Here is a 10,092-nt window from a genome sequence, read left to right as displayed (position 1 = left end):
TGTTTGGACTTTGTTTTTACTGACTGGACAAGAACACCTATAATTCTGATCTCTGTGTGCCCTAACGAAAAGCACACAGTGCAAAGCTTCCATAACAATATAGCAAATTCATCAGGATCATTTCCACAAATCTTGTTTTTTGGGGGTTTTTTTTAGAAGAAAAAACATTTTTTTAAAGGTAGGTGAAAGAAGACGCGATTTATCAAACATCTCCATGATGGAYTAAACAAAATGTTCTTTCCTTGCTATTTATCCTATATGTAATGGTTCTGATGATTCYCCTCTTCACCCCACCTCTTTGCTTTTCTTCTCTCTCGTCCATCTCATTTGTTGCTTCCTTCCACCACCACCAGGGGCTTTCCACGCCGCGTCGTGCCGACAGCAGGTCTTTTTCCCCCAGTTCTTTTCACCCTGCGCTTCTAGGAGCGGAGACTCCAGATGAGCTGCGCGGTGGCAGACAGGGCGCACAGAACTGCCTGTCCGTCTTATTCCCATCTCCCGTGGAGTCGCATAGGTTGGATGCCTGAGAGGAGCGAGAAGTTAAATACCGATCACTTCCGTCCCGCTGCAGAGCGTCAAGTCAAGAAGCGTTTGTTTCTCCTCCACAACGCATCAAAGGTAAGAGTTTTAGGATGCTGAAATTAAATGATAAAGTTCACAGCGTGTTGGCATGCTCTTGTAGCCCACATATGGACTTGAACCGTGCTTTTCGGTGCTGATTTGTTGCATTTCTGCAGCGGAAAAAAAAAAGAAAATAACATAATATTTTGAAAATAGAAAAGGGTTGCATTATTTTTCTCGGTTTTTGTGTGCTGATAGTTGAACCTGTGCGGTAGGATGAAACCTTTGGCATCATATCGAGTCCTTAACATCTTTTTTTTTTTTCATGGCTGAAGAGCTACACCCGCTAACTTGTTGCCACTTGTAACTCATTTAACGTTTGGTTAGTTCTGTAATGAGCGCTGCGCATAATTTAAGCGATAAATGACCTCTTGTATTAAAGCAGGAAATGCTCTCCGATGACTTATCCTTGTTATTCCATGACTGTTCATGTGTTCATTCATAAATATGAAAGGCATATTTTATAACATTTTCCTACTAGTTCTAGAAGCAAATCTGCGTGTTCATCTCAAATTTTAGCCTCAATAACTTTTGAAAAAAACAAAACAAAAAAAAAACAATCGTTAGTTGCATTTGAAATTCTCAGGTTTTTGTACCTGTGCAGGATGGAACTACACAAAAACAGTATTTTATTTATTTTATATATACATATATATATTTTATTTTCCTGAGGAAAATTGTAGTGAGACGAAGAGACGCGCCTTCTGCTCGGTAAAGCTGCTTTCTAAAGACTGCAGCCACTTGATGCGCCAACAGGATGCGTTTGGGGAAGTTGGATGTGTGCCACTGTGCTCTGAGGCCATGCAGTTAAATAGATCCTGACATAAAAGCAGACAGTGTCATCGTAAGATAGTGTGATGGACTTGCGTTAAAACATAATGAATGTCTTGTAATGATTCGATTTATGGATACAATAATTTTTTTTAATACAAAACAGGGACTACATGTTGTTGCCCGTTTCCTTCTTTTTTTATTCACATTACCATTACCATTTACTCAAATGGGACTAATGGATATTCGTACATCAAATTACCACGAGGAGCAGCTTCTTTCTTGTTTCTGGAATCACTAAAATGTACATTTCTTTTAGGAATTTTTAAAAACATTTCATGATGATGGATTGCAGCTTTTTCTGTTTAACTGACTATATGTATATGCATTCCTTAAATGTGTTGTGGACTGCTTTCTCTTCACCCTGCATTCTTTGAAATTGGATGACGGAACAACTAATTTTCATCTCAGGTTGATATTTGGTCTGAGGAAAAAGAGAATATCTTTGTGCATTTCTGAAGMAATAATAATCCGTATGCCACCRCTGCAWCTTTCTTTGGTTTCAATAAATTTGCCAATGTGGGATTACAGTACACTTGGAGCTTGCATATTTCTCAGTAACCTTAGCTGGGGGTATTATATTAGTTCTTAACTTTATTCTCCATAAAAGTATCCCCTTGTAACTGACTGTAACGGTTGGGGTTTGACTTGTCGGTGTTCACGAGATCTTGCGCATATCTGTTTATCACTTACCTTGAGCTAATTGGTGTGTGGAAGAAGTGATAAAAATGTGTGATATCGCAGCAGCCCATCAATGGTCCTCAGCAGCCCATCAACGCTGTATTCTCCAAATACACACGTCTTTCCAGGAATCCATCAAGTAGAAAAAAAAATCTTGGTGAGGACTGTGAACTTTATTGAATCTGGATAACAAAATAAATATCCAGAGTGTACATTGTGAAATAAAATAAACTTCTTTTTGAAATACTTTAAAGGAACACAACATCTTCAGTGTTTTTCACATGCTCTGGAGCAATGGTTCTTAATTGAAACCTTATAATATTTATTTATTTGTAGAAACTATGGATGCACCAATCTACTTTTTTTCCCACTTCTGATAAAAAATACAGATAACTGAGACTTAGCATCAGCTGATACAGAAAAAATAGTGCTGAATTGGCGTAAAATATTTATTTTTTCTTAAACACRGACATAAAMGTACTGAATAGCAAATTTATTTGAGAACTCTGCACCGCACACTTAAATACACCAATAGCTTCACAAGCTAGTTCAAACATGTAAAAACAGCACTTTGTTCAGTCAGTTCAATTTGGAGTATAACAGTCAATGCAAAATAATTATAAAGAAACAAAAACAATAGGTTAACTGCCTTGGTCAAATATGCAAAAATAAACTGCAACACACCTTCTGTCAAATGGTCYAGAAAGTGCACTTAGGAATGTTAAATGTAAAATAAATTATAAACTAGGACAAGGGAAGGAGAATTAATATTGCAAAATACAGAAACAAAATCTCTTCTGCACCGTGAAATCTAAAAACAATACACCATTTCTATCAGTTGTATTTATTTTTGATTCATTCACGGCAAAGAGCCGTTYAAAAGAATCAAATAACTTGTGAACATGTTCCATTGCTACTCTTTGAATAGATCTGTCCTTAAGGATTGGTCACATTGTCACCGTAACCTGATCAATATTGGTGCCGATACAGACATTAATATCGGATTGGTGCATCTCTAGTACAAACCATTACTGTCTGCGTAAAATCAACTTATTTTCAAAATACAATAATAAAATGCACTCCAACTAATTACGTTAAAAGTTGTTGCAACTCATTTTGTTTTAGTCAAACTATTTCAAATTCCAATTTATTAACCCAATTTATAACATTAATCCAGACTACTTTGTCTGTCATTCGCAAAACAGAGAAAGTGCAAAGATTTTACTGGGATATTCATTTTTTAGATTAAATCAAGTGACATTTATGTAACTGAGCATTAGTTACTTGTCAACTGAGCATTAGTTACTTGTCGAATTCATAAGCATAGTCTTTTTTCAAAAATACATTACCTTTTGTGCAAAAGAATTTCACCAATATTGCTTATGTTTCAACTTATCAGCACGGTTCAAGAGATGAGAAGTACAACATTTTGTTCTGATGGTAAACCTAAGGGCCATGTAGGCTTTGCTGTATTTCTAGTTTTTTTTTTGTTTGTTTTTTTTCTTCTGTTGCCTACCAACACTTGCTTTACTGGCCTTTGCCATTGTTTTTCTTTTCATTGTTACAAACTTCCCCATCTCTCCTCCTCCGTCAGTTTTGCATACCGATGTGATCAAATGCAGCCCAATTTCCCTAATTTATTTCAAAATGAATCTATGACTCAGATACAAACTCTCATCATAATCTTGCAAGAACTATACTATACTATACTATACTATACTATACTATACTATACTATACTATACTATACTATACTATACTATACTATACTATACTATACTATACTATACTNATACTATACTATACTATACTATACTATACTATACTATACTATACTATACTATACTATACTATACTATACTATACTATACTATACTATACTATACTGTGCTGTTAACAACATAGGTGTTAACATTTATGTAACGCACAACTAACCAGTTAACAATTTATTTACTCTTATTTGATTATCAAACTGCTCCCTGATGGAATGGCATGTAGGACAGTAAGCTATATCACCCATATCAAAATTGCTAATGTTTGCAAGCCACACGTCTGGACTATTATCGAATTTTTCTAGCATGCTGGCATATTAACAGTTCTAAATCTTGTCTCTGTCAAACTAACTTTTATCTGGACTTTATATGAATAGTGATTTCATGATCGAGGCCTTACATTCCACAGATCTTTAAATATTTATTATTCACTCGTACAATATTCAACTATACTAACACAAACTACTTTGTGAGGTGTAACAAAACATTTCCTGCATCAGAGCACAGACTTCCATGGTCTACCAACACCACAGCTTTAAAATCATATAATTCAAAATTTGTTGTGGTAATGAGGAGTCCATTGTCCACGTTTCTTGTGGCTCATCTCACAGAATCATTTTACTGCTAGACAACTAAAAGTTTTAGGGTGACTTCACTGTTTCTATGTCTGTGAGAAAATGCTTTGTCTGCAACAAGAACAAAAAAAAAAATGTGAGTGGAGCATGTCAATGTTACATCCACTTGATGACTCAATATTTTCAAGCGAACATTGCAATGTTGTAGGATAATCACTGAATCCAATGACCTGTCAGTGGACTGCTTGTTGGATCAGCATGACCTTTAAGCCATTAGCTGATTCAGAAATTCACAGACCAAATTCCCTTACAAAAGGTGCTTTCTTTACCCTGTCTTTTAATGTATTTTATGTATGTATCTGCTTTGCCTACCGCCCTCCTCGTTTATTCATGTGGTGGACTAAATAGCATGTACATTACAAGGGCCATGTAGCAGTAACCCAGATGGCAGTCCGGGCTGATTGTGATTTATGTACCTAAAGCAAACGCATTACTGTGGGATTTTTGGAGTTGGTGCCAAATCCAGGCGAGCATTTTTTTTTCTTCTTCACATTTTTTAATCTTCACTTCTCATAAATGCAAAACATAAAAGTTTACATGCATAAAAAAAGCTTGGGAGAGCACTGTAAAAAAAAAGCATATCTCTCCCTTTTTGTTGTTTTTATCCTGTCTGCCTATATTTCTTTGCTTGCCCTCTCTTCGTCATACACATATACACATTCACGCACAGCCTCCGTGAGAAATCGTTTAGATGAAACAGTGCACCGTTGTGAGACATTGATTACCGTTTACCAGGCTGGCGCATAAATGTAGTGTTAAAGGAGAGATGACTTGGACGGATCCCGGAGCAGAGAAGAAAAGAGAGAAGAAATGACACAAGCTGGAAAGAGAAAGAGGGTTGATAGATTACAGAGGTATGSCAGTAAAGATGAAATGTGAGAAGGGCAGACCTGAGAGATTTTTACGGCTAACCGCGAGGGGAGCGATTAGGCCARCTAATTGATCTGGATTTGTGGTGAGGCGACTAGTTCATTCTCATGCTTATCATACTCTTCCCATCTCTTCCTCTCTGTCTCAGAAACACACRTAAATACACATTTTCGCTGTCACACTCCTCACACCTCACACCTGCTGTCATGTCGGCGGTCAGAAATGATCGGCCCCTATAGTCACTTTATTACCACCTAAGGGCAGAAACTGCATCAACCGTATTAGTACTGGAGCTTTATGATAGAATCACCAGGTGGGAGGAGACAGAGAGATCAAGGTGGTGGACAAACTCCATGGTTGATTTTTCAGCCCTGTTTGTGCTTATTTCAAGGTGAAGGTTTCAGGCAATTCTTTGATAAAACAATTTGCCAGTATCTTTGTTCAAAAACATGCAGTTTTTTATTTTTATTTTTTGCCTTTTTAGATTAAACAGCATTTTTAGACATTGTTATCACAGTTCCCTTTGAAGGAATGGGCTAGTCAGATATAAAGTAGCATAAAATTGTAAAGTATAAGGAATATGAAGCAGAGATGGACTTTTTTTACTGATAGAATTTTGGAATGTGGTGTATTTTTGTATTCATCCCTTGGAATCAATACTTTGTAGAATCACCTTTTGCTGCAGTTATTGATGCAGTCCTACTGTCGTATGTCTACCACACATTTAGATATTGAAAAGTCGACTTATTCTTTGTAAAGTAGCTGAAATTCTGCTAGAGTGGATGCAAAGTGTCTGTGTACATAATATTTTAAGTCTTGCCACATATTTTCAATTGGATTTATGTTTACTTGGCAATTCTCAAACAAGACACAACCCCATGATTGTGTTTTGATCTAAGCTATTCTTTTGTAACTATGGCGGTTTGTTTTGCAAGAAGGACATCAACTAGATGGACTGAACCTCCACCCCAATACCCAAACTTTGCCTCTAACAAGTCAAGTTTTTTTCCTTCATGGCCATGTATCTTCACTCATTTTCAATGCACTCTAGCCAGTTTCTCTTTTCCTCCRAAACAAAACAACCCCATAGCATGATGCCGCCACCGTATTTTACAGTAGAGATGTTGTGTTCATTGCTATGTACACTATATTATTAGTTTTCTACTCACTAGGGAGGTGTTCAGGAGACTGTAAAAAAAAAGTGTCTAATTTACGATAAAATACCAGCAGCTGTGGTTGCAGCTGTGATTTTATGGTAAACTCCATCAACTGCAACTGGCTCCTCTTGATGGGGAGAAGCATGGGCTCTAATCTGACCAACTCCTAAATGACTCACCTTCTCTCGTAGGGTTGAGTCCAGGCATCCTGCAAAGAAAACTCGTTTTGGCCATTTGGGATATTGGAACCTCTCCACCTATTTCATCATTTACCCGCCTGGTCTTTATGGTGCTGCATGTTCACTAATGTAATCATACAAAGCAGCTCTAATCACAGTGTAAATCAAATTACACACAGGTGGACTCTATTTTGTTATTTGGTAGGAGGGTACTTTCACAATTGTTCACATTTTTATCTCTTAATTATTGTAAAAATCTACTGCTTTTTCATAATTATGCACTACTCTGCATTGGTTTATCACACGAATCCCAATAAAAAATGTAACATTGCAGTTGTATCATGCCATGTTTGAAATATATATATATATAAAATGTATGTATATGTTCAGAGCAAAAAAATTAGAGAGAAGAAAACATGGCTTTGTTAAATGAAAAATAGAAGTCTTCACTAAATATAGTTTACATAATAGGTATTTTTGTAAAATAAGCGTTTGCTCTGAAGGCTTTAAATATACAATTATTTGAAATTTGATTTTTTTTTTTTTAAAAAGGCGATACATTTTTTTGCAATAAACAGTATTTTTCTGTTGTAGAAAACTTGCACTTCAAATAGGTCTTGTCCAATTCACATTTTTGGGAAACTGAGGGCCACTTTGCCACCAATAAACTCCCCTTTGTTTGTATAGATATGGCTTATCAACTCAATGCCTTCATTATTATTTTTTCATTTGGAAACAGTGTCAAAGTCTTGTTGTCAGAAAGGCCAAGCAGCTCTTGTTAGACTTTTCCACCCGACAAGTCCTGTAGTGTAGCAAAATCCCCAGTCCAGAAAAAGTAGGAAGAAATAAGCAACAAGAGGAGAGAAGGAACACTAACAACATACAGACAGCTGCTGAGTCCATCTGTCCATTTGATGAAGTAAAATCTGTTGATATGGGAACATTCTCTAAAGCCATTTGAAGCCAATGGAGCACAATTGAGCTGAGAATTCAGACAAAACAAGAACAAAGCAACAAAAAACATGCTTTCAAGTATGCATGCATTCTAAATAAAATTGTTGTTTTTGGAAGGAAGATAAAAGACTATTATGCAGGCCTATAGATGTGTGTTCTCATGGAAATGACTTCCCTTTCTTATTGCATGATAGTAAGAGTAAATGACCTCTGTCTTGTATATTCCAATGGGAATTATGAAAGCAAAACCTGTCAGAAAGTGGAGTGAACACCTTGCCCTTAATCTACAGAATATTGCCAATAATTGTTGAAAGTTATTTAGTAACCTGTTCTTTGAGGGTGGTTTTAAGATGCGTGTTCTCCTAGAGACATCAGTTTTATCTCTTATGATGGAATCCATATGTACACAATCTACATTCATTCTTCCTCTGCCAGCCTATGTTTGTACCTCCTGCGCTGGAGTGCGAAGAACAACTGCTTTGTAAACAGGCAGTTTTTCACCTGGATGTCACGGTTCACAAAGACTCTTCCTCTGAGTCTGGCATAACCCCACTGGCAGAGTTGATGCGGTGGTGTATTTCTGCATCAATGTCGGATTTAGAGGGATGAAGGCTGCCAAGGTAGGGAGTCATCCACGTTTTGAGGTTGATATATTTGATATGAATTGAGACACACTAATGCAGTGACTCACTACACATATACGCTTTCATGCGCACATGCATGAATACAYRGGAACATATATATAGCTGAGATTAAACTRAACAAAGGATTAGAAGAGATATGGAGAATAGTAAGTTTTTGTAACGTTTTGTTTGCAGTTCTCAGATTTATTCATGCAGCCAGTGTGAATGCAGGCAGCCAAGATCATTTTAATAAGTAAACAGTATACTCAATACTAGTTCAGTTTCTCATTTGTTCAGCAAGTGACTGCAATATCAGTACATATGAGTTTTATTCAGTTTGACAGGGAATGTCATGTTTTTTTAAGCTTGTGCCTCATCTCCTATTATGTGCAAGCAGTTTAAGGCGACCTTCTTTTAGACCATAGATACTCATTGATGAGTGTCTTTGGAATTAGATTTATGATGGGTTGTCAGTTTTAAAGACTTTGAGTGATTCAGGTGCAGCCCTAATTGAAAGCATTCTATACTTCAGATGGCCTGCTAACTAGACCATACAAATTTAAATCGCAACTGCTTATTTGATGAGTTTACTTGGTTCAGTGACTTAAAAGAGGAATTCTTTTCAGAAAGAGACATAAAACATTTTTGTAGTTATAACTGTATCATGGTTGTATGAAGAAGGAAAAACGGGCATTTGCATGTAATTGGAATTCATGCAACACGCAAGGTGAGACATTGCTTCTTTGTTGTTAAAATTGTTGTTAATTTGCTTTTTGGGCTGATTAGACAGAGCAGACTGTCCACTGATATGAATATTAATAGTAATGTCTGTCTGTCGATCAAACAGTGAACTGGCAACTCATCAAAGATATTTTTCCTTCTTCTGCTGCAGCCTGCAGTCTGTGCTTAGATGAGCTTCGGCACAATCTGACCCTCAGTAGAAGTAGTAATGCATCAGATGAATGGGAAAAAATACCAATTTATGATAGCGTTGCTCTTCAATATTACCTCTAAAACAAGATCATTCAAGAGATGATGAGCAGCGGGTGGTCTTATCCTCACTATTTCCTTCCTACACAATTCTGCTCGATTCTAAAATCCCTTCATGGATACGTTTCGGGTTTCTCCCATTGAGCTGGATTTCTTTAGTTTAATTTCAACCAGGGTAATCTTGGAACAGAAGATGTTGTGAACGATAATGTTTTTTTTGATTGTTTTTTTCTGCGCTGTTATAGAATTGCAGAGCGACCTGTAGTTTGGCAACGGCAGAAGGGGAAGTGAAAGTTGCCACTTCTATATGCGTTATTGAATTATGCTGAGTCATCTCGTTCATTGTCTCAAAAAAAATGTGACTCCATCCCTCTTACACCAATTTCCCTGCACCACAGACGCATTTGACTACTCAATTACTAACAAGAAAAATTGAAAGACAATGCTCCTTTTTGAGCTCTTGTTTGTTTACTAGTTTAATCAAAATAGTGTCRAGTGTCTCCTAGCATTTTCATTCTGCAAATGTAAGTTCAAAATGTCAAAAGCTACCAAAACAAAAACCCATCCAGACTACAAAGACGTCACTGTAGCTGAATTGATACTGCTCTGTATGACTACGCACCTCAAATCTATTCTGCAACATCAGTCCTGCCATTGTTCTCTTACAGAAGGCATCCCACTGCGGGTGAGTCACATGTTTGTTGCTCATCCTGCCATTTACAGCATGAATGGCGTGGCTGTTAAAGATGTTTTAGGATGTTTAGCAGATGCGCTGTCAT

The 10,092-nt window shown here is 36.8% G+C and overlaps 1 protein-coding gene across 2 annotated transcripts in view; it reads left to right on the top strand.

The window, feature by feature from the left end:
• The first annotated feature begins 351 nt into the window (after positions 1-351).
• Positions 352-10,092, top strand: part of cdh22 (cadherin 22) — a 159,229-nt gene continuing 149,488 nt past the window's right edge. For both annotated transcript variants that reach the window (XM_008409225.2, XM_008409223.2), the window contains exon 1: positions 352-618. The gene's annotated coding sequence lies outside the window, so the exon portion shown is untranslated. The remainder of the gene's footprint in view (positions 619-10,092) is intronic.

Source organism: Poecilia reticulata, linkage group LG5, assembly GCF_000633615.1.
Source record: "Poecilia reticulata strain Guanapo linkage group LG5, Guppy_female_1.0+MT, whole genome shotgun sequence".
Taxonomy (NCBI): domain Eukaryota; kingdom Metazoa; phylum Chordata; class Actinopteri; order Cyprinodontiformes; family Poeciliidae; genus Poecilia; species Poecilia reticulata.
Note: the sequence above shows the minus strand (reverse complement) of the source record. Positions and strands in the feature narration are given on the sequence as shown.